This window comes from Podarcis cretensis (genome assembly GCF_951804945.1).
Source record: "Podarcis cretensis genome assembly, chromosome: Z".
Classification (NCBI taxonomy): Eukaryota; Metazoa; Chordata; class Lepidosauria; order Squamata; family Lacertidae; genus Podarcis; species Podarcis cretensis.
Genome location: NC_137184.1, coordinates 26,237,341 through 26,255,738, shown reverse-complemented (window position 1 = coordinate 26,255,738; position 18,398 = coordinate 26,237,341). Strand labels below are relative to the sequence as shown.

Sequence of the window (18,398 nt, the reverse complement as noted above, 5' to 3'; positions counted from 1 at the left end):
GACACAGCGATTTCTCCAAGTAGCTCTTTATTTTGTAAGCTGGAATAGAACTGACTGCAAACAGCTCAGCCGGCCTGCTTTTATAGGCAGCCGGCTGTCAACATTGTAGCAACAACAGCCCAGCGTTTCCCGTCTAAAATAACTGACGTGGACCTGAGTGCAAACTATCTACAGACTTGAGTGAAAACTATATACAGTATCCCCCTGCTGGCCCAGGGTGAAACTTCACTACATAACAGCCGATGATGCAGTAATTCTATCCAGAACCCCCATTGGACTCAAAAGAGCACTAAGAAAGCTCGCAACATACTGTGAATCTGAATGCCTCAAAATCAACTATCAAAAGACCAAGATACTTGCTTTTGGGGAAAAAACGAAAGCTTAGAAGCTGGGAACTCCAAGGCCATAAATTAGAGCAAGTCACAAACTACAAGTATCTAGGAATGGTGGTACAGGCCTCAGGAACCAACAAACGACACATAAACTCCATCGGGAGTTCAGCGGGGAAAAACGCAAATTGTATCCTCAAATTCTTCAGAGCACAAGGGGGCTTCTTTGTCCCCACAGCTCTAAAACTATACAAGGGCAAAACTTTGGCACAACTCTTCTATGGTTCCTTTTTGGGCCCACCTTCCTCTCCTTTCTCCCCACTTGAGAGAGTTCAATCTAGATTTCTTAGAGCTCTCCTCCAAGTCCCCAGATGTGTCTCTAACGCATGGGTTAGATTGGAAACGGGGATGATGAGAGTGGAGGCTAGCATCTGCCTAACATCAATTTACAAATGGCTGACATTGAACCTGCTCCCCCGAGGGATAGCCCCATTGATCCTCTGTGACCAATTCCAGTCGGGCTGGCAGACTGCAGTTCTGAACACCCCCCGAAAATTGGGTTTTGCCCGTCAAGCCCTTCTAAGTCTGGGTTTGGACCAGGCAAAAGCTACGGTCAGGCAAAGAATATTAGACACCGAGAGACAGCAGGACTGTGCAAGGTGCCCCGACTATAGAATTGGAGAAATTGAGAGATATATAGCCACACCAGCAGTATATCTCTTCTTTCTCGTATCTAGGGATGCAAGAAGGGCCTTTACACTTGCCAGAAGTTCGGCTCTTCCCTCGCCGGTCCTGGATGGAGCCTTTAGAAGGGTCCCGTATGCCCAGAGACTTTGCACCTGCCCATTGGGAGAGATAGGAAGCCCAGAACACTTGTTCTTTAGATGCCCCTTTTATGAAGAGGCAAATAGTAAGATCTTTGCTCCCCTACTGGTGAGGCTCGCCGACCTCCCACAAAAGCAAAAATTTGACCTTTTGCTGCTAGGCAAAGATCAGAAGATGACATGGACGGTGGCCAGATTCTGTGTACAGATCTGTAGGCGCAGACCATCGCCCATCTCAAAATAGTCTGGCATGAAAAGCCCCAAACATGGCTTCATGGATGATTCTGAGTCAACTCCCTGAGTCAGTTTATAGTTGTACATTGCTGCTAAATTTAGTGTTGTACATTGTTTTAATTGTCTGTTTTAACCATATCTGCACAGCAGTTTTTAATGTTGTGAGTGTCCTCTATTTAAGAGGCTTTTACTCTGCAGCCTCTTATAGTTGTTTTAACTGCGAATCTTTTAGTTCTTTTGCTCTCACAGTTGTTTTAACTGCGTGTCCTTGTTTGTTTTTAGTTCTTATTTGTTTTAGTTATCAGTTTTTTTATCCATCCACTATCCGTGTCTAATCCTGTATTTTATCCAGATGTTTTATCCTATGCCTTATCGGTTTAAAAAATCCTAACTGCTATTTTATCTATATGCTTTTTAAACCTGGTCTGAGACTGTAATAAAGTTCATTCATTCATTCATTCACCTGGCTTCACTTTGTGGGTGTCAGCATTTCAGGGGAAAACAAAGTAGATCCCACTGACAAGTCCAAATGTTACCCACTCTTGAAAGACAGCTCAGAAGTTAGTAATAGAAGTGGTGCTTCCTTCCTACCACTAGAGAGCATTAGATCCCTACTTAACACGAGCATGGGGTTTTTAAACAGTAGGAAAACAGGGCATTTTTGCCTTTCAGTGAAACATATCCTACATGCAGGCTGCTCCATTAGGACAAATAGGGCACTGCCCCACCAACTTCAGTCTGCCCTTAGCCAGCCCTCACCTGCCTACCTCCTTATTTACCTGCAACCAGTCCTGGGGGTGGCATCACTGCCTGTCAGCTTCCTCCTCTTTACTACAGTGGTACCTTGGGTTAAAAACTTAATTTGTTCTGGAGGTCTGCTCTTAGCCTGAAACTGTTATTAACCTGAAGCACCACTTTAGCTAATGGGGCCTCCTGCTGCCGCCGTGCCGCCGCTGCACGATTTCTGTTCTCATCCTGAAGCAAAGTTCTTAACCTGAGGTACTATTTCTGGGTTAGTGGAGTCTGTAACCTGAAACGTATGTAACCTGAAGCATATGTAACCTGAGATACTGCTGAGGTATTGCTGTTGCCCGCATAGAACTCAAGCAGGATATCTGACATATATACAGTAGAGGGCTTGAGCCTGTAATATAATGTAATATTTAACAATCAATATACTGTAAGAGGGCGCTGTGGTCTAAACCACAGAGCCTAGGGCTTGCAGATCCGAAGCTGTTGCTCGGTCCCAGCTCCTGCCCTCCAAGCAGTTCGAAAGACCATCAAAGTGCAAGTAGATAAATAGATACCACTCTGGCAGGAAGGTAAACGGTGTTTCCGTGCGCTGCTCTGGTTCGCCAGAAGCAGCTTTGTCATGCTGGCCACATGACCCGGAAGCTGTCTGCGGACAAACACCGGCTCCCTCAGCCTATGGAGTGAGATGAGCACACAACCCCAAAGTGGTCTGTGACTGGACCTAATTGTCAGGGGTACCTTTACCTTTAACTTTATACTGTAAGAGACCACGAAACAATACAGAAATGAAGAGAGATGTTGAAGCTAGCAGGGTCGAAATCACCTAACTACACTCCTGGTGTCCTGGCGGGGGGGGGGGGTGGGGACCAGACAGCACACTGCCCACCCACCACATACTATTTGTAACCAAAAGAAAGAACATGAAAGAGGGAAGAGAAAATAAGAATTAACAGGTAGAAATAAGAAGGTAGGAAAAATGGCAAAGAAGGAAAGAGAAGGAAATTGAGGAAATGCAAAAAAAGGGAGGGGATCAAGAAAAAATAGAAGTGTCTTGAAAAGAGTGGGGGAGGGATGTCCCCCACTTATTTGGGGAAAACAATTATCTCCCTTCCTTAAGCAATAGTGGAATAGTGAAACTCCCTCCAAAAAGCATAACTATGAAGCTGAGCTCCCACCCCCAAGCAGTATATAAATTTTATGAAACTAATAATATAATAAAATAGCAAACAAAAATACAAATCATTATGATATCACCTGGAGTACTGCATCCAGTTCTGGGCACCACAGTTTAAGAAGGATATTGACAAGCTGGAATGTGTGGAGAGAAGGGCAACCAAGATGATTAAGTGTCTGGAAACCAAGCCTTAGGAGGCACTTAGGTGTGTTTAGCCTGGAAAAGAGGAAACTGACAGGAGATGCGGTAGTCATCTTCAAATATCTACAGGGCAGTCACGTGGAAGATGGAGCAGGCTTGTTTTCTCCTGCTTTGGGGGGTAGGACTCAAACCAATGGCTTAAAGTTAAAGGAAAGGTAAAGGGACCCCTGACCATTAGGCCCAGTTGTGGCTGACTTTGGGGTTGCGGTGCTCATCTTGCTTTACTGGCCAAGGGAGCTGGCGTACAGCTTCTGGGTCATGTGGCCAGCATGACTAAGCCGCTTCTGGCAAACCAGAGCAGCCACGGAAACGCTGTTTACCTTCCCGCCGGAGTGGTACCTATTTATCTACTTGCACTTTGACAAGCTTTCGAACTGCTAGGTTGGCAGGATCAGGGACCAAGCAACGGGAGCTCACCCCATCACGGGGATTCGAACTGCCGACCTTCTGATTGGCAAGTCCCAGGCTCTGTGGTTTAACCCACAGCGCCACCTGCGTCCCTTAAAGGAAATGAGATTCCAATTAAACATTAGGAGGAACTTTTTGACAGTAAGAGCTGTTTGACAGTAGAATGGTCTGCCTAAGGAAAGTTTTTAAGCAGAGGTTGGATGACCATCTGTCACAGATGCTTTAGTTGAGTTTCCTGCACTGCAAGGGGTTGGACTACATGACCCTTAGGATCCTTTCCAACTCTGCAATTCTATGATTCAGCAAACTGAAAACATTGCAACCCAAGCCTCACAAGTGATCCATACCGACAAGGGTGGGTGGGGAGGGGGCACCATCACCTTTCCCCCCAACACTATCCCTTTAGTTATTTATCCTCGACATCCCAGTTTAGTGTGTGCAACGCTGCCCATTCTCCAGACAGCCAAAGATGGAAGCGGGGCTTTTCCCTTTGCCTTCAATGTTGCAATGTTTGTTTGCACAGACCGGCCTGCCCAGCCCACGTTAGCGAGAGTGCCGCTCGTGCTGTCCCCTGCGCCCAGCCCAGGTTTTTCCGCCTGTTGCTCGTTCCTTGGGCGCGCTCGACACACACACACACGCATAGAGTTCTGGCCAAAGGTCTGGATGCTGGAATCCAGGCCGGGTTTTCACGCCTCTGCCGCCGGGCTGCTAGGTCTGGCTGTGTTGGGAGGAGGAGGAGCGGAGAAGCGCAGAGGGCGAGAGGCGCAGAAGCGGCTGCGCTTTTGCCAAGAAGGCTGGTCGCCGGCGGCAAGCGCCAGGGGTGTTCTTGCGCACTTGGGAGCGCGCGTCCGCTCCTGCTGCTGATTCAACCCACCGAGCTGCTGCCTCCCCGGCATCGGGAAGCTCTGGCCGGCGACGGTAGCAGCAGCAGCTGCCCAGGTAAGGGAGCAGCGAAAGGGAGCGCCCAGCTTAGTTCAGCCTGGCACAGGCGAAACTTGCCGGGTAACTTTCTAGCCCGCTCGCCTTCCCAGCAGGGGTGCATTTGCCAGCTTGCTTCTGTCCTCTCCCCGCCCCCACTTCTTTCTCTTGTTTATTGCATTTATAGCCCACCCCCGCCTCCAATGAGCGCGAACTGCTGCGTCTGGTTCTGCTCCTTCTCATTTTATCCTCACAGCAACCCTGTGAGGTAGGTTAGGCTGAGAGAGGCTCGAGGTCACGCAGCAGGCTTCATGGCTGAGTGAAGGATTCGAACTCTGGTTTCCCTCCTCCAAAGTCATAGTCGCAAAACTCCTCACCGTTCTATTGGCTCTCATTTTCTTCCATTCGGGACCATGTGCCCCACTTTATAGAGACAGTCCTGTGTTTGAAGGGCAGCCGGGTCCAGACCCGGTTTTAAAGTTCAAGCGGACTTCCTCCCCGTTTTCTCATGACGTTCCGTTTATTTATTGCACATTTTCATCCTGGTTTGAAAATGTGCTGCGGGGGCTAGACCATGGTGCCTAAAGCAGTTCTTATACAACATCGTTTCCCCACCGTTTTCTTTAATGCAAACAGTGATGTATTCAGTGGCGTAGCGTGGGTTGTCAGCACCCGGGGCAAGGCAAGTAATTTGCGCCCCCTAACCCGTGGATTTGCCCTAACCCCAGATGTTGCGCCTGGTGCGGCCGGCCCCCCCCCTGCACCCCCCACGCTACGCCACTGGATGTATTTATTTTAATTTTTGCGATGGACTGGGTTTGTTGTGCAATAGGCACCCGGTCAGCTATAATTAGGCAACCTGAATTTTCAGGTATATATAAATGTTACTATTTTCAAGCGAGATTCAGTCTTGAAAGTGTGCATATTGTGAAGTTTCATTCAGCTATTGCAAATGGCTTGTTGGCAACATGTCTTATCAGAAATTTCCCAGAAAATGTAAATTTGGATTAAAGGGGTGGGTGGGAGCTGGGTGCAATACAGTCTGTCATTTTCACCCCAAGGACTTTCTGTAGTTGTTGCAAAGAAAAAAAATGTATGCATGAGGACGAGCACCCATCCCACTATACACACTTGCTTGGAAGCACCCCTCTCCCTCAAAAAGAACCTCTAAAAAGGAGAGTCTTGAAGTTGCCCATCACCAGGGATCACCTGGGCAGCAGAATGGTGAGATCTTGGGTGTTCAAATGACTAGTATTATTACTTCAAAATTTGCATGTATTAAAAAATTGGCATATGAACAGCATTTTTATCCCCCTTCAGCAAAAAAGTGGGGGCTCCCAGAGCAACTTATTCTTAAGAATACAGTAATAAGAAAGTCCCACTCAAACTTACAGTTTGAAAGACACAGAAGAAAAGGGAAAGGGAGTGGGAGGGAGGAGGAAAAAGAAAACCCCAGGCACTAGTTCTTAGTTACAAATATGCTCTTAGCTCTTCATGCAGATCGTTATCCTTTTGGGAGGCAGGTGGTGATGCATTTTCTTTCTTTTAGCAGTGCTCAGGTGTGACCTATCTTTCTTTGATTGCTTCACACATCCTCCTCCTTTCTGACTTGCCACTCTGGGTTGGGGACAAATGCGTGATTGTCATGCGGGCAATGCCAGGTGTATGCAGTCATCATACATTGCAGGTTTGTTTGCTCAAGGGAAATATGACTTAATATGCTCTTAAGCCTATACCTTGAATGATCCATCTGCTTATGCATGTGACAAGCACTTGATTGCAAATGTGCAAAGACTAAAGTAGCACATGTGACATTACATGTGTGACTACAATTAACGGGTCTAATTTTTTAGAAGTTAAAGAATAGCTGTGGAATGAGAAGTGATCAGGAGTAGGACTTAGAAGCACAGGGAGCAATGTTTAACCCTATCCCCTGCAGTCATGGTCCTGATGAAAATCACCCTCTTAAGCTGCTCTTAAACCTTAGTATGTCTCTGAATACCAGGGAGGCATTATGCCTTTGAATACTAGTTGCTGGGAAATCACAAGTGGCGAGAACACTGTGGCACTCAGGTCCTGCTTGTGAACTTCCCAGAGGCATCTGATTGGTCTCTGTGAGAACGGGATGCTAGACCAGATGGGCTCCTTTGGCCTGAGCTTCCACCATATATGTACAGGTTACTGGTGGGGGAGCTGTGATTGGACTAGTTCTCACAGCCAAATCAGAAGGGATGCAGAACCAAGCCAGTGTGCTGTAGTGGTTAGAGTGCTGGAGTAGGAGCCAGGAGACCAGGGTTCAAATCCCCACTCAGCCAGTGAAGCCCACTGGGTAACTTTAGTATATGTGCTGCCAAAGCGAGCACTGGGTAACTTTAGGCCAGTGGGTAACTTTAGGTCCACTGAGTAACTTTAGGCCAGTCACTGTCTCTCATCCTAACCTACCTCATAGGGTTGTTGCGAGGATAACAAGGAGAGAGAGAGAGAGAAGTGTAGAGAAAATATGGGATGTGAACGTAAGAGTAGAAAATAAATGAATAAGTATTACTGCAGCTAGGGACACGGGTGGCGCTGTGGGTTAAACCACAGAGCCTAGGACTTGCCAATCAGAAGGTCGGCAGTTCGAATCCCCGTGACGGGGTGAGCTCCCGTTTTTCGGTCCCTGCTCCTGCCAACCTAGCAGTTCGAAAGCATGTCAGAGTGCAAGTAGATAAATAGGTATTGCTCCGGCAGGAAGGTAAACGGCGTTTCCATGCGCTGCTCTGGTTCGCCAGAAGTAGCTTAGTCATGCTGGCCACATGACTTGGAAGCTGTACGCCGGCTCCCTCGGCCAATAAAGCGAGATGAGCGACGCAGCCCCAGAGTCAGTCACGACTGGACCTAATGGTCAGGGGTCCCTTTACCTTTTATTACTGCAGCTGTAAGGGGTAGGGGAAAATTTGGATAAGGAGCATGACACCAGGTTAACCCCCATAGTTATGCCTCTGTAGCTGTGCCCCTTCTACGACTATGCAACAGAATTGAAACATTGACCAAGGCAGACAGTTTGGTTTCAGTGGCAAATCACCTTCTTATCCTTTCTGCCCCCTCTACCCTCCTTGTTTAACATTCACCTCGAATAGGAGTTCTGGTGGAGTGAAAATATTGCACACTATTTTGTGACGATTTTGATTGAACATAATAAAGAGATTTTGGATTTCCCCCCCCCCCCAAAAAAAATAAAACTTTCAAATTATTATAATGATGTAATGTATGGGTCATCTTATACTCGAAGGTCTGAAGGAAACATAGATCATAAACAAGTAAATGCAAACAAATATTATGTACACACAGAGAGACACACTGATCATAGAAGTGATCACATGAAATGTCCTTCCAAGTACACATTTCCCAGCATAAAATGGGGTTGGAGTGTTTTTGTTGGGGTTTCTGTTTTGTTGTTGTTGTTATATCTTCATTTTAGATGTTGTGATTTATGTGGAAATTGTTCAGTTTGGTTGTGTATTTGTTGATGTTTTATTTATTGTTTATGACTACTTTTGTTATGTTGCAGTTATGTATTTTTTTATGTTGTAAGCCTACTTGAACTCAGTTTGAGCTCTGTGTTAGCCTAACCTCCCTTGCAGGAGTTGTTCAGGTTAGGGAGGGGAACCATGTATGCTATCTGGAGCTTCTTGGAGGAAAGGTGGGATAATCAATCTATCCATCAATGCAGGTGGTTCCAGATTCCAGGTAGGGCTGGTAGGACCCATGTTCTGACTAAGCATAAGGCAGCTGCCTATGTTCTTATGTACCATTCCCCTTGACTTAGCACTTGCTGATCTGTCTCAGGCAGCAGAATGACTTGGGCTTTCACCTGTTACAAATTACAACAGAACCATGAACCTGAAAATTAAAATACATCTCTAGTCTTCCTAAGTGTGCTTACTTGAAAATCTTTCTCATCAAAACCACAACTGGCGCAAAAAATGTTCAGGGTGGGAGTTTCCATCTGAAATACACAGTTGTCTCTTCTTCCTGAAATCTGATGTTGAAATAGCTGGGGGAGTACGAACATAGTTATCGTGCCTTTTGGATAGATATGTGATGGGAAATACCAGAACAAACCAAGCAGCAAAGCTTCCATTCAGAAAGGGCATTCCTGAATGAAAAGCTTTGCTCGCGGAATGCATTCCTAAGCGCTTCCTCTCAAATCTGTTCTGAGACAGGGAGGCAAGAGAAGGCTTTGTGCCTAACGATAAAAGGAGGAGGATGGACTTGGTCTGAAGGCACCTGGTCTGGTCAAGATCTGGATGGGAGACTGTGCACGAACTCTATATATGCTGCTATGGGTTTTTTTCCAAGTTACAGTGGTACCTCGGGTTACATACGCGTCAGGTTACATACGCTTCAGGTTACAGACTCCACTAACCCAGAAATATTACCTCGGGTTAAGAACTTTGCTTCAGGATGAGAACAGAAATCATGCTCAGGCGGCGCGACAGCAGCAGGAGACCCCATTAGCTAAAGTGGTGCTTCAGGTTAAGAACAGTTTCAGGTTAAGAACAGACCTCCAGAACAAATTAATTACTTAACCCGAGGTACCACTGTATATAGAAAAGCAAAGATAGTTGTGTTGGCCCATAAGAAACAGGAAACAAACAAACAAACAAACAAACAAACAAACAAACAAACAAACCATGTTAGGGTAATACTTTTATTAGGCCAGTCAAAATGCTATAAAACAATGTGCAAGCTTGGGAGTTCTCCAGAACTCCTACCTTTGTTTACAGTCTAATCTGATGAAGCATTGTGGGAAACGCAAAAGCTTGCAAGCTATTTTGTGACATATTTTGGCCAATTTTCATTGGCCTTATAAAGGTGCTGCCCTCATATGGATTTGAGTTTTTTGCTCTTAACCTCTCTCTCCTTCTCCCTGCCGCCCAACCTCTTGTGCATTTCTTTTTCTCATACATAACCTCTTTTTCTTCTCCTTCCCAGCCTCTAACCTTGCTCTCTCTCTTAACCACCACCATCACCACCTTAAATTCTGTAGGGGGGGATCAAGTGTGCTCTGCCTACCCCTAGCTTTTAGCTGCCCTGCCCTCTGTCCTGTCTTGCATTCCATCAGTCCCATCAGCCACCACTGCATTCAGGCATAAGTACTTCTTGTTGTCAAAGGAGTTAAGATTCTGCAGTGAGGTTTGTTTGATTCTGCCTTCCTTGCTCCTTCTATGAAAGTGGAGCGTCACAGTCCAAATAGAAGATTCCAAAGATGCGGGAGGCTAACAGCCCTGCTCCTAAGATTTTTCAGTGCTCTTGGAGGGCTATGATAAGATGGAGCACCTGTGGCCTTCCAGATGTTGTTGCGCTCCTACTCCCATCAGCCCCACCAGCTTGGCTAGTGAGCACTTTGTGATGGATGTTGGGAGCTTGGCAACATCTGGAGAGTCACACACTCCCCATCCCTGGTTTAGTCCTCCGTCCCAGCTCAGTACTTGCAATGCATCAGTCAAACTGTGCACAAACTGTGCACGTTTCGTAGGATTGTATAATTGTAGAGTTGGAAGGTAGCATGAGAGTCATCTAGTCCAACCCTCTGCAGTGCAGGAATCCTTTGCTCAATGTGGGCTTCAAACCCACAACCATGAGACTAAGTGTCTCATCCTGTACTGACTGTGCTATCCCAAGCTCTGCTTGACGTCTTTATCTGAACGAGGTGCCGTTTAAGCCCCAGCCTCTCTCACTTTCCTGTTGTTCATTACAGGGCTCATTTCATGATTTTCTTCTTGAGAAAATGTATTCTCCATGCACATAATGAATTTTCTCCACCTGGCAAGTACAATGTGCTCATTGTGTCGCTGCCTCACTTTTGATTGCACTATAAATCAATAGTGTTATCTGCAACTCAGAAAGATTGTAGCGCAACCAAACGAGCAGCAAATTATCTTGAGTAACCTTCCAATAAAGTCACACGAGTGAATAAAAGCCCATTCTGACCATTGTCAGCTTGCTGTAAATACACCTTGGGGAGTAAAGCACAGGTCCCCTTGAACTGAGAAATCAAATAAATGTTTGGAGGTGATGCCAAATGGAGCCATTTGTCTTTCAAGGAGCATGTTGAGATGATACAGATTGGGGCAACAGTTTACGGAAGCTGCCATTTGGCAGGCACCATTATTATGCTGACTGATGTGCAGCTGGTGCAGTTGAATAAACTGGCTTGTTTCAGATTGTTCACCTTGAGCAACTGCAGATTGTTACACCTGTGCAACCTTTTAAGGCTTTGATTAATGCTATGCAAACCATAACTTTTAGCACTAGTTACAGTTTCAGTTTGTTCTCTTTTGCTTGCCAAAGGTCAGCTCCTTTGAGCCTGTGAGGTGGAAGCACTGAGTGGCTCAGAGGTGGAGCTAGTGATGTTACATACATGCCTGTTCAGCCACTTCCAGTTGCAGGACATGCACCTTTACGATACAATAACAACGAAATTGAAAATCTACATCAGATTTACACACATTACAGGTGTGCTACTCAAGTGGGTGCTCCCAGGAGCTAGTCTCCTGGTTCACAGGTGACATGAACTTACCCATAGGCACCTAGGGCTTTTCTAATCTCCAATAACTCAACCACTGAGGGAGATCATTTGCATATTCCAGCCAATGTGTGTTTTGTATGCAAAACAGAGGCACGGGAAATAGAACTTTCCAGTTTCCAGTGCTGCATAGGACAACAGCTTGGAGATCTGTTCAGTGTCTCATTGTTCCATCTAACAATATGGAAAGTGAAGAGGCTACATCCGGGGGCCTAGGCTGGTTAAACATGCTACACCTATAAAATCAACACTATTTCCAAATATTTAAACTACAGCAGTTAAGTCTCTTAATGTTCCACTGTCATTATGGGTTCTGAGTAGCGTTTTGTATCCATGCAAATGGTGTAGGAATGAAGTCCCTTGTGAGGAACCTTCAGAGGAGTGTGTTTGTCACATGCTGGTGTTGGATGAGTCAGGGGGCAAAAGTAGACAGAGGAATGGATGTAGTTTTTAATTTCTAGTGTAGGCTACATTCCAGTCACTAAAGTCCAAGTGATCAGCATTTCAGATCTACACGCCTCTCCTTCCACCTTTCGTCCATTAAACAAGAAGGGATGTGCTGGAACATTTTATTGCAGGTCCCACCTGTTGTAACCTAATAAGAAGTCTTGACAGCTTGGAAGTAACAAATTGCTTCTTCTTCTTTTGCATTGCTTCCACCTTGAAGCTGGATAACTGAAACAATAAAAGCTTTCAGGGGAGCATTTCTGAAGGGTGAGATTATTACTTGATATTGACAGAGTCAGGCCTTGACCCTCGGGGTGAAAAAACACAGGTGGAATGGGGAGAGCTGCTGTTTTGTGATAAACCACACAGCTCTCTTTGTTTTCCGGTGAGTGTGTGCCAGCTCAGCAATTCCTTCTACACTGAGCTGGAGTTTTAAGGCGTTTGAAGCACACCTCATTCACTTTGGCCAATAATGTACGTTTTCACCTTTGGTTGGAGATGATGTGCACGACTGGTTTTTCACAATTTGGCCTGTCTTGGGTAGGATGCAATAGATTAAATGAGAGGTTTTTTAAACCTCTGCTCAGAACTTTTGCTTCAATATGGGGAGTGGGTGGTGCTAAAGCAGAGTAAACCTGTACCCCTTCACATCTCAGAAGTGGAGAGAAATTTATGAGGGAGAGTATGAAACTCAGGAGCTACCAGCTACTATTTTTTAAGTACATTGACATAACCTCCTTCCACTAATTTCCCCCTCCGGCAATTAGAATCACGTGAGGAGGAAGGAGGAGCAATACTTGCTGGGTCCCTTCCTTGCCATCCCATTTTCGGTGGCCCCAACCCCTGCTGCCCATTCACTGGAGCCGAAGGACTGAAGAAAGATGCCTGCTCTGTGTGAATATACCACGCTTCCACCTTATATTTAAATCACTATTATACCACTTTAAGAGTAATAGGGCTGTAGTTTAAGGATGTTGAAAGCTGTTAGGAGACCTCATATTCTCCTCACAGAGATCCAAAATGCTAGAGGGAGGGAGGACTGTTTGTTAAACCAAACTGTAGATCTCTGAGGATAATTGGCAGGGTGTATCTCTAATACCGCTCAACATCCTTAACAAACTACAGTTCCCAGGATGCTTTATGGGAAATCATGGCAGTTAAAGTGGTACAAGAGTGCTTTAAATATATAGGGTGCAGATGTGACCATAGACTTCGTGCATGATTTAGAATCTTGAACATTCTGTGAAATGTAGGTCTTAACAACTCTTAGGACCATAACAAACTACGGTTCCCAGGATGCCCTGGGGGAAGCATGATCATTCTGGGGTCTAAATCATACAGGGGACCTACAAAAAGAGCCAGATTTCCTATCTCAGACCTTTAGGCCCAGCATATGGACAGATCCATCAGGGGATGTGTTCCTGCTCTCTCCATGCTATTTCCATCGCATCAAGAGAAATGACTGAAGGGAGCTGCTATGTTGCTGCTGCAATGTAAGAACAGTGGAGCAGCCCCTGCTCTCTGCAGCTAGTCACTTTTCTCCACCTGAGTTTTGCTTCCACCCTTGAAAACCTGTGTGTGATTCATAGCCTGTTCTATATCACCTACATGACATTCCTGGCCTTGAGTGTGTTGGATGACGCTGTCTCAAATTCAACGGCCAGTCCAGGCATCTTCTGCAAATAGGGCTACATCCAATGCTGAAGTTCCACGGGCACAAAAGACACCTCTGTGTGCCGGAACTCCTCTTCCTCTCCTGTCCTCTTCAACTTCCCACATTCTTTCAAAGTCAACTCTGGAGGGTTAGGGAGCTGGAGGGAAACAGAAGTCCCATTGCACAAGTGGGATCTGTGCATTGTTGGATGCAACTGACAAAACTGAGGGGGCACCATTTTGTTCTTTGCCTCAAGCAGCACAATATTCCATTCAGGGCACCCAACTAGGTGACAGTTTGTCATGCTATTGATTGGCAGTTGTGTACTAAACTGAGAGGGCAAAAGCTCAACACAGTAGAGGCCTTGATTTTTATTTTTAACGTACCTTTCCCTCCTCTCTTCTTTCTTTCTTTCTTTCTTTCTTTCTTTCTTTCTTCAGGCTCATAGCACAACACCTACCCATAACAACCACATGTCCTGCACAAGATAGGTTAGGTTTTCTGGTTGTATGCACCACTTCCCTGAAGTGATTTACATGAAGTTTGAAAGCAAAAAATAAGAATTCATAGGGGTCATCCACATTACCACCACCACCACCAGTGCTTTAAAGCACCATCTCCATGTGTGGTTTTGGAGAGGGTTTTTGCCCTGGTGCTTTCCCAGCGAAAACCCACTCTTTGCCTCTGAATTGGAACAAATGACAATTCACCATTTGCTAACAAAACAGATTGCCGTTTTCTCAGATTAAGGATTTTGTAGGGAAAGCAGCAGGGCAGAGGAAGCACTCAGACATGGCGCTTTAAAGTTCAGACCTGTGCCTAGAAATTCAGCACAAAAGGAAGCCTGGATGAGCCCATAGTCAAGGTGAAAACATCCAGTCATTTGTGTTCTCCAAATGCCCAGGAAAACAAAAACAACTTTGCAGTGGTGACTGGTGCTCATTGGAACTGGTAGGATGGGAAGCTGACAGTGGGTTGAGCTAGAGCCAATGACAGGCAAAGCTAGCTAATTCAAGTTTCGTCCCCATCCTCCTCCCTGAGGAGTTGACAGTACCTAGAACAAGGAGGAGGCCCTTCCACCCCACCCCACCCCCGGACTTGTTGTTGATGGGGCAATGCTCTACTCTGCCTATAGGAACAGCCTTCAACTGCATCTTTACTTGGCACTGAAACAGTGACAAGGTTGGCACCAGGTGGGCCTCCCCAGGGAGCGCATTCCATAGATAGGGAGCTGCTACAGAAAAGACCCCTTTTCTTCATCACCACCTTCTGGACTTCCCTAGGAGGTCTTAGGGGCTGGGTAGGTTATATAGGGATTGTAACAAAGAATTGACATATTTGCCAATATATGGTAAGAATGTAGTGCAATTAATAAATATTGGGGAGAGGGAGGGAAAATAATGGTATTGTAAGAAAGGCAGCAAATGCGACCTACAGACATACCTGATTTGAGTGCTTCAAAGGCATGTGAAGTAGCAGCCCAGGAGAGATACCGGCACATCCCATATGCTAATTAAAGCACTAAGGGACTTGGCTCATGGTTGCTAAAATTGGGGAAAGTGCTAGCCAGTTCCCACAACTGATCCGTGGCTAAGGAAGATCTAGGACCTTATGTTCATGAACAAAATTACCAGTTGTAAATAACATGGGAGAAGTGAATTTGAATGATTAATAACTTTCAAAATAAACTAAACACTTACTCTGTTTTCCATTGGAATCAGAACAAAACTGATTAAATGATTTCTGTGGATATATTAAGCATGAATTGATTTTGCTGCAGTGTCATATATTGATATTATTAATATATTTTTTAAAAAATAAAAACACACAGTGTAAGAAAATTGGATTCCAGGTGGAAAAATCGAAACTAGAAACAGAATTGTTAGAACCCAAAACTAAGGTTCTGTCAAAGATGTATAACTTGCTGCTGAAATGGAACACGCAGGATGAAACGGTGAAGTCTGCTATGATTAAATGGGCACAGGATGTTGGACATAACATTATGTTTGCTGACTGGGAACAGTTATGGACCACCGGTTTGAAATTTACGGCATGTAATGTCTTAAGAGAGAATATTATGAAAATGATTTACAGGTGGTACATGACCCCAGTTAAGCTTGCAAAGATTTACCATTTGCCCGATAATAAATGCTGGAAATGTAAAGAGACTGAAGGTACATTCTTTCACCTTTGGTGGACGTGCCCAAGGATTAAGGCTTTCTGGGAAATGATTTATAATGAAATGAAAAAGGTATTTAAATATACCTTTTTGAAGAAACCAGAGGCCTTTCTCCTGGGCATGGTTGGCCAATTGGTGCCAAAGAAGGACAGAACTTTTTTTATGTATGCTACAACAGCAGCAAGAATACTGATTGCAAAATATTGGAAGACACAAGATCTACCCACTCTGGAAGAATGGCAGATGAAGATGATCGACTATATGGGACTGGCAGAAATGACCGGCAGAATCCGAGACCAGGGAAAAGAGTCGGCGGAAGAAGATTGGAAGAAATTTAAAGACTATTTGCAGAAATATTGTAAAATTAATGAATGTTAGATTGATGTTGGACAGAAATTAAGTGGTTACCAGCTGTAACGTAATGTAAAGGTTGAGTAATAAGCTAAAATAAGGTATAACAAGTTACAATAAGGATTTGCTGAGTTAAGAATTGGAACTGGAATACAAAAGGGGGAGGTGAGAGGAGGTCTGGGAAATAAGTTAATGGAAATAAGTAATGAAAACTACATTTGTTTTTCTTTTTCTTTTTTGTACTTTTGTTATGCTTTGTGGGGTTTTTTGTCTTTTTTTGTTTTTTGTATTAATTTGGAAAAATCTAATAAATATCTATAAAAAATAAAAAATAAAAACACACAGTGCCCAGGACCAGTCAAGTTGAGTCAGAAAACCTGAGTCAGAAAATCTGAAAAGTGCCTTTTCCTGGTAATGAAAATGCAATAATAACTCTTTGCTACCTTTTCATTATTCCCAGAATCACCCGCTGCACCCTACCTAATGGTAGGGCTGGCCTTATATATGTAGGGGAACACTATTGTTGTCGTTATATAATGAATTAGTAATTATTATCATTTTACTCCTGCAAGTGCCATAAAGTTTCAGAATCTGTTTCTGCATCAGTTTTTGCTCAGTCCCTGCTGGGAACAACTTGATGTTTCAGTGCAGAATGGATTGTACTATGTTTTCAAGTAATTTCATTGTTTCACCATTCGTACTGCTATGCACTCATGGCAAGCCAAGCTGTCAAGTCACACAAGGACATGGGGAGGTAAAATAGGAGCTACTTAGCAGCATGCAGGATCAAAATGTATCTCAGCATGGCAGGCAAGATTAAAAATGTCTTCTCTTTTGAAAAGCAATTATTTATTAACTGCTAGAATGGGCTTTAGAACAAAGTGGTATGTATTGGTTTAGAGGTCTGTTTAATGAGAGATGTTAGGTTGGCCACTGGACTGAACATCTTATATAGCTGCTCTGTATTTACTTTTATAGAAATATTTATATGCCACTTAATTAAAATAACCTCCTTAAGTCGTCTACGTAAACTAATATAAAATGTATTCTTAAAAAAGCAATTGCAAATGAACTTCAAAATGTCAGATATATTAAAATTATCAAAATATAGATCAGATCAACAGTTTTAAAAACAAATGCAATATACAAAACATTGTTATAGGTTGGAGGGCTGTCCTAAACAAAACAGTTTTTGACAGGTGTCAAAAACAGGTACCCATGTGGTGCCTGCTTAATAGGCAAAGAGTTCCAAAGTTGGTGTGGGCTGAGAAGTGCATCCAGCTTAAAGTGCATCCGGACTGCAGGTTCCAGACCTCCCTGCCTGCTGTCTGTACTAATGTGGAAGGAAATGGGACAAAGCAAGTACCTTGGTGGAGCAGATGCCTCCTTTACCCAAGCAGGAATGACTCTGCTGCTTCCACTGTGACTGCTAGACAGAAATACAGTTGTATTTATGACATTGGCTGGGTGATTTTGCCCTGCAGATGCTATTAAGTCAACAGCATGCGAACAGGAGATTGCAATGAAAACTTTTATGGCTTCTTTTTTCTTCTTTTTTTCTGAGGCCTCTGGAGGCTCAGAAGCATGTAGAGCAAATATAGCACAGGAAATGCACAAAGTGTACAAACGCCTCATCTTTATGGCTGAATGCACGATATGTACACCATACTGGCAAACAGCTTCAGACTCTGTTTACTTTTGCCAGCTGGATACTGTGAGTTTAACAGCACTGAAAAGAAGGGTCCAAAAGACTGGTTTCCTGAAACCCCAGCATTTTTTGGTCCGATGAGTTTTCTCAGAATTATGTATAGTAGGACCTTTTTTAGCACATATAGTTCAGACCTTTAATGGAGCCAGTTGCTATCTAAATAAATAAATAGTGACAATTTAAAATAATATTGTAAAGTATTGTAACTTGTTACAATTTTTAACTTAAACTGAGAGCTCTATATTTGATGAAATTTACCCAAAAGTAATTCCCCTTTTGTCCAATGGCGCTTAGTCCTGGAAAAGTATGTTAACATGCATAGAGTGAAATCCTGTCCTCAGAAATAAGCCCATAGAATCAGGGATGAGTAAGAAATGTAAAGGTGAGTCTCCTTCATTTGCAGTTTCCCAAACAGCCATCGAAATTTTCATTGCCTTTTTTTCTTGCAATTTTCATTGCAAGTTTTCTGCAGCCAAGTAACGTTTACTAAAAAAAAATGCATACACTAGGGTGAAGTGTGCATTAAAAAGCACATGTCAGTGGATGTAACATACAAACGTGAATTATATCAAGGGAAATTGCTTTGCAAAATCCCACACAAAAAAGTGTGGTTTAGGATAAATTGTCATTTATCCGAAAGTGTGGAG

At 44.1% G+C, this 18,398-nt stretch overlaps 1 protein-coding gene across 1 annotated transcript in view; it reads left to right on the top strand.

The window, feature by feature from the left end:
• The first annotated feature begins 4,703 nt into the window (after nucleotides 1-4,703).
• LOC307207626 (synaptotagmin-like protein 2) overlaps nucleotides 4,704-18,398 on the top strand; it is a 56,269-nt gene continuing 42,574 nt past the window's right edge. Inside the window, exon 1 of the mRNA XM_079961629.1 lies at nucleotides 4,704-4,862. The gene's annotated coding sequence lies outside the window, so the exon portion shown is untranslated. The remainder of the gene's footprint in view (nucleotides 4,863-18,398) is intronic.